Source organism: Setaria viridis, chromosome 8 (assembly GCF_005286985.2).
Source record: "Setaria viridis chromosome 8, Setaria_viridis_v4.0, whole genome shotgun sequence".
NCBI classification, from domain to species: Eukaryota; Viridiplantae; Streptophyta; class Magnoliopsida; order Poales; family Poaceae; genus Setaria; species Setaria viridis.
In genome coordinates, this window is record NC_048270.2 from 34,031,686 (window position 1) to 34,038,478 (window position 6,793).

Sequence of the window (6,793 nt, forward strand, 5' to 3'; positions counted from 1 at the left end):
CGACGCGAGGATTTCAGATCTGAAAACCTTTTCACGAGTTGCATCTCCTAACTCCGTAGATCTGAAGTCAAAGTTCGGTTTTCGTCAAACTCCGGCGAGCTTTTCCGGCGAAACCGTGGACTTCCGGCGAAAACCGACACCACCATGGAGTTCCTCTCTTCGAGCTCTACGCCATGGTGTGGTGGATTGCATGAATCCGATGTCGGCTCCGTCGTCTTCCCCAACTCCGGCGAGCTTTTCCACCGCCATTGTTCATCTCTGGCCGAAGGTGAGCACACCATCTTGTTCGTCTCGTCGATATCGTTCCATTTTGCCGTTCATGCGCGAGATCGGGCTTCGTTTCCGGCTATCCACTCTTTCTCTCTCTCCATCCATCATGTTTCTGTACGCAACTTGGGCCAGCACGCCTGGTCCGTTCGTCCGCCCGCCGCCTGCACGCTGCGCCGTCGCCTGCGCCGCCGGAGCCGCCGGCCGAGCCTCCCTGCTGGCGCATCCACCCGCCGCTCGCGCAAGCCGCCCCGGCCACGGCCGTCGCCGCCGCAGGACCGGCCTAGACCACGGTCTATGGCCAACATGTTACCAGTCAGTTGGAGTGCGTTGGAAGGTTGAAGATGATGGTGATTTTGCTATTAGGCCCCTGAGGAAAACTTAAATTTTCAGCTTATTTCTTGTGTCTTTCAAACCTTGTAGAAAACCCCCTGTAACTTTCAGCTCCTTGCAATCTGATCCAAGCCATCCTCTTTTGCAGATCTAACCCCGAAGATCCATCTATTCGCAGTGACTATTCTCTGAGTCTTGGTAATTTTCCTTGCTAACCCTCCAAGTCTACGGTTAATTACGTTTAGACCCCTGCAATGTTGTTTAACCCATAGATTCTACGTTTTAATTCCGTTTTCGTCCGTTCAAGTTGCGTTAGATTCATAATGATGTAAATTACACGTTAGTGGTAATGTTTTCCTTCACACATGTTTTTGAAAATAAAATTTATATTAAAATTGATTAATGCCTGACAAACGAGTTCTTCTCTAAATAAAATCTATTTAGTGTTAAACATCGTTTTTCATAATAATTGTTAATTTGATTAATGCCTACTTCATACCCTCTTCTAAATAAAAGCCAATTAGGTTATATATCAGTTTTTTATAAACTAAAGTTAATTGGATTAATGCCTATCTAAATAATTCTTCCAATTAAAAGCCACTAAGAGTTATACCTCGGCGTTTCATAAATTAAATTCAATTTGATTAATGTTTATTCAATTTGTTTTCTAAATAAAATCTGTATAGGTTATATCTCGAGTTTTCATAATTAAATATTAATTTGGCTTATATAAATATAAATGTGTTTTTAATTTAGCCCTTGTTCACTTCCTACAAAACTCCCAACTTTGGCACTATGCAAAAAGAAGATTCCCCATCACATCAAACTTGCGGTACATGCATGGAGTACTAAATGTAGACGAAATCAAAAACTAATTGCACAGTTTTATTGTACTTTGCGAGACGAATCTTTTGAGCCTAATTAGTCAATATTTGGACAATAATTCACAAATACAAACGAAACGCTACAGTGTTGCTACAGTAATTTGGCACCTCCCAAATTCGCAAAGTAAACAAGGGCTTAATCTACTTAGTTGAACTCGAGATGTAAAGCTATACGCTTAGATGTCTACATGTATCTTATTTTTAAATTAAATGTTTAATTTGCATAAATTGTACTCAAATATTTATAAATAAAATTGGAGTAAGCTTTACACCGTCTTTTCTCATGAAAATATAAATATGACTTGATTAATTCTAACTAAGGATATTTCTCTGAAATATCTTTACATTGCTTTTCTCAACTAAAATAAATAAAGCTTGTAGCTCTTATCTTTCTTTTATAATTCAAAACTCTCGATAGCTTTATCTTTTCAACCATAGTTCCGTTTTAAGCGTTCCTTACGTTCGCGTGACTTTAGATCGAGCCTTGTCGTTAGTACGCTCTTTTAAAGCTTTCCTTTTGTTTTGGTGTACTGCTCTTAGTTGTATTTGTTTGTTTACTTGTATGATTGTGCCGGTGATTGCTTCGAGTAGAAGGATCGCTGTTCGAAAGCTTTGAAGATTAAGAGTTTCAAGAGAGCAAGAGCCGAAGAGCAGTAAGAAGTAACTTGTCGCTGGAGAAAGGCAAGTGTGTCCTTGTGCTTTTGTCCCAATAACTTTATTTAATCACTATTGCACATGTTTGCATTAAATTTGTTGGGTCCTATTAAGGTTTGCCTAGTTTTTATGATTATTCCTTGCCAACCTGGGTTTACCTTTCTGTTGGGTAGCTATGCTTAGCTGCTATACTTGGGTTATGGTGGTTCTAATGAACAACATGGTGAACTTATTCTATTTATTATATACCTTTTGTTAATACAAGATTACAATATTTAATTGGAACATGGAGCGACCACCCAGGAAAACAGTGCTACCACAAGACTAAATGGCTCTGGTCTTGGCTGATTAATTAGAAACCTTAGTCTGGGGTGACCTTACTCGTGATGAGGCAAGAGGGGGGACTGAGTCGTTGCATTTTACCTGGGATAGGTGGTGCACGCCAGACACCGAAACCTTAGCGGGTTACCACTGACTAATGAATCTTTGTAAAGGCCTCGTAGCATCCCTATGCAATCACACCTCGGAAGTGTGGTATTGTGCCTGATCAGCACAAGCGTGGTTGGGTCTAAAGTTCTTTTGAACTTTTACGCGACTTGTGGGTAAAGATGTGCAACCTCTGCAGAGTGTAAAACTGATCGATCAGCCGTGCTCACGGTTAAGAGCGGCCTGGACCCTCACATGATTAATATACTTGAAGTTGGACTAAAATCGTGTTTTATGCTATGGTTATGTTTCTGCCATGTGCTTATGGCTTATGTTTATGTTTCTATTAATTGTGGGTTGGTATATACTTATACCTTAGTAATCAGGTGCTAATAAAATTTGACCAACTAAAAATGCTTAATGCAGTCAACCAGTCAGCCTTTCCTTGTTTAACCCTTGCATTCATATTCTCCTCACACTTGCTGAGTACGACAAGTGCTCACCCTTGCTATAAACAACGTTGCTCAGAAGAAGAAGCTGCTATGAAGTTATTGTGAAGATGGTGCTGAGTCCTAGGCGTACGCAGCCCCAGTCGATTGCCTGTGAAGTTTGGAGCCTCCGTCTCCAGTATTTAAGCTGTGTATCTCTGATGGTTTCGTAAGTCTCTATCTGTATCTTTTCACGTGATACTGTTGCTGTTATTCACTTATGATGTCACTATATGTATGAAACTTGATCCTGGCATACATATAGGTAGCACTTGGTTTTGTCCTTAAAACCGGGTGTGACAGTGGGCAGGGGCGGCCGGCGGTGGGGGCCAAGTCCAGCTGCGGCAGGGAGGTGGGCACGGCGAACCGGGCGGCAGCGGCAGGATCTGCAGGACACGGGCAGGGCGAACCGAGTGGCGGCGGCGGGGTCTGCAGGACGCGGACGGGAGCCGGCGGCGCCATCGCGGGATCCAGGCGCGGGGGCGGACGGTGGAGGTGTCGGTGGGTGAGAGGGTAGCGGAGGAAAAATGGTTCGCTTGCCCCAGAAGCGACTCCCATCCCGTGTACACGATAAGCCCGGCGCTAGTTATTTTCACGATTGTGGGCTAAGCGGCTTACGTGGTAAGCGAGAAATAAGCAAGACGTTTGGGTGGGCTTATGACTTATTTCCACCAATAAGCAGGAAATAAGCGGATACAAACAGGGCCGTAGTCACATCACCAAACAGCTGTGCAGCACTGCATCGTCCCTCCCATCTGCCTACGGCGGCAAATAATGATGGCGTTCATGAATTCAATCGTGTCAAACAATCAAAGGGTAGGTGATCCCTTTGGTTAGGTCTGAACTTCCAAACAGAATGATTAGGTGGAGAACTAAAAGAATTAGTTTTCTAGTCGTTTGAGGTAACTAAAGTGGACTAAAGACCTATGAGAACAGCCCTGCTCCTCATTATTGCCCCGTGGGATGCATATTTTATGCATTGATTGGGGTATTTTGGTCTCTGTTCATATGCTTTAATAACCTTTAGTTCAAGATAAGGACTAAAGGAACCAAACAATACCTTCATTAAGCCAACGATAATACACGACAACTTCATGTATGTGAGAAACATTGCACGAGGCTTTCATCACTCCAAGATACCAGCGCTCTCGACATTGCAAAGGCTTTAGACTCGGTGAGATGGTGTTAGCAAATAATGCGAAAACAAGATCGAACACGAGATGCGACTTTTACATGGAAAACCCTTGCGGGAAAAAACCACGGGCACCAATAGGCGATCTTCACTATAATGAGAGAGTTACAACGTAGGGAATATAATGAGTCATCTTGCTCTTCCGGTGCGGCTTACGAGATGTATATAGGGTGGACTAAACTGACTGCAGTCAAACACGGAAACAAATCCGCTAATCACAAAACCCGAACCGTGGGCCCTCCAGGCGTCCTCACAAGACTCACGTTATAATTCGGATCATATCCAACAAACTTCACATTGAGATGAATTTCATCTTGTAGCAAATGAAGTATCATCAATGAACTCACTTCAATAATAAATAATCACCGCTGCCAAAAGTCACTAGGACTTAAACTTTAACACCAACCAAGCTTGAGCATAGCTCAAACTTAGCTGTAGGAACAAGCTTAGTCATCATATCAGCGGGATTGTCACAAGCATTTATCTTGCATACTTTAACATCACCTTCAGCAATAACACCTTGAATAAAATGATATCTCACATCAATGTGCTTTGTTCTTTCATGAAACATTTGATCTTTAGTAAGGTAAATAGCACTTTGGCTATTACAATGTATAGTAATGCAAGAAGAAATCCTGCAAAGCTGAGAGTATAAACCTCTCAACCAAATAGCTTCTTTACAATCTTCAGAAATATCCATATATTCAGCTTCAGTTGTGGACAAAGCAGCGGTAGCCTGTAAACTTACTTTCCAACTAACAGCACAACCACCAATGGCGAAAACATAACTTGTGAGTGGCCTCCTTTTATTCAAATCACCAGCATAATCAGAATCAACATAACCGACAAGTCCATTTCTAGATTTCCCAAACTGCAAACAAGCATTAGATGTACCACACAGATATCTAAAAATTCACTAAACTACATTCCAATGCTCTCTGCCAGGATTAGCTATGTATCTACTAACAACACTCAATGCATGAGATAAATCAGGACGAGAACAGACCATGGCATAAATAAGTGAACCAACTCCACTAGAATATGGAACTCTATACATGCACTCAATATCATCATCTGACACTAGACATAAAGCTGAAGATAATTTGAAATATGCAGCTAACGGAGTACTCACTGGTTTTGCAACATGCATATTAAAACAACGAAGAACCTTTTCAATATAACCTCACTAGCTGAGGTGTAACATACCAGATTTTCTATCTCTGATAATTACTATACCAAGAATTTTCTTAGCTGCACTCCTTCATCTCAAATGACTCACTGGTTTTGCATCATGCATATTAAAATGACGAAGAACCTTTTCAATATAACCTCACTGCCTGAGGTGTAACGAACCAGATTTTCTATCTCTGACAATTTTCATACCAAGAATTTTCTTAGCTGCACTCCTTCATCTCAAATTCTAAATTCAATTGTGCTTTTAACTTAGCTATTTTTGACTTATCTTTTGCAGCAATTAGCATGTCATCAACATAATCATACAAATAAATAGATGAATCATTAATTGTCTTCAAGTATACACAACTATCATAATCAGACTGCTTAAAACCATGAGAGAACATAAATGACTCAAATCTCTTATATCATTGCCTAGGAGATTGTTTCAAACCATAAAGAGATTTCTTTAATCTACAAACAAGGTTTTCTTTTCCAAGAACAACAAAACCTTCAGGTTGGTCCATATAAATGACCTCTTCTAACTCCCCATGTAAGAATGCAGTTTTAACATCTAACTGCTCCAACTTATAATCAAGCATAGCAACAATACTCAACAAAGTACGAATGGAACTATGCTTCACAACTGGGGAAAAACATCTTTAAAATTAATACCTAGAATCTGGTTATAGCCTTTAGCAACCAACCTTGCTTTATACCTTGATGTCTCACTTGGAGAAATAGCTTCTTTTCTTTTGAAAAACTATTTGCAATGGATTGGCTTTTTATCCTTGGGAAATTTTACTAAATCACAAGTACCATTCTTTTCAAGTGACTACATCTCATCTTGCATTGTGGTCATCCAATTGTTTCCATCAACAGAAGTAGTAGCCTCAGAATAATTAGAAGGTTCAGCAGCTTCAATCTCTTCTGTAATACTCAAAGCATAAGTAATATTGCATTCTTCAATCAACCTTTTAGTTGGATTAGGTGACTTTCTAGTCCTATCAGTAGCAATAGACTGTTGTGGAGGCTACACAACTGGAGAAGAATGCTCAATACTAGATGAATTATCAACAATTGGTGAATTATCAACAATAGGTGCATCTTGGACAGCAACATTATCAATATATGGTGTATTATCAGCATCAATAAAATGCTCCACCTGCACACTTGATTTTTGCTAAACATAAGCACTAGTAGATAGGTTGTCAGGTAAGATAGCAGATTCATTAAAGATAACATTCCTCCTAATCACAACCTTTGGAGTTTGTGGATTCCACAACTTATAACCTTTAACACCAGGTTGATAACCAAGAAAGATGCACTTAATAGCTCTAGGCTCTAATTTACCATTATCAACATGAGCATAAGCA

At 40.5% G+C, this 6,793-nt stretch overlaps 1 long non-coding RNA gene across 2 annotated transcripts; it reads left to right on the forward strand.

The window, feature by feature from the left end:
* On the forward strand, window positions 1-3,848 carry LOC117834087 (uncharacterized). Of its 2 annotated transcripts, XR_004635688.2 has the most exons (5): window positions 1-268; window positions 749-798; window positions 2,076-2,165; window positions 3,093-3,221; window positions 3,318-3,848. It is a non-coding gene; the product is annotated as an uncharacterized lncRNA (long non-coding RNA). The 2 variants fall into 2 exon arrangements; XR_011898951.1 differs by having other exon boundaries at window positions 2-268; window positions 3,093-3,848.
* Window positions 3,849-6,793: the final 2,945 nt, after the last annotated feature.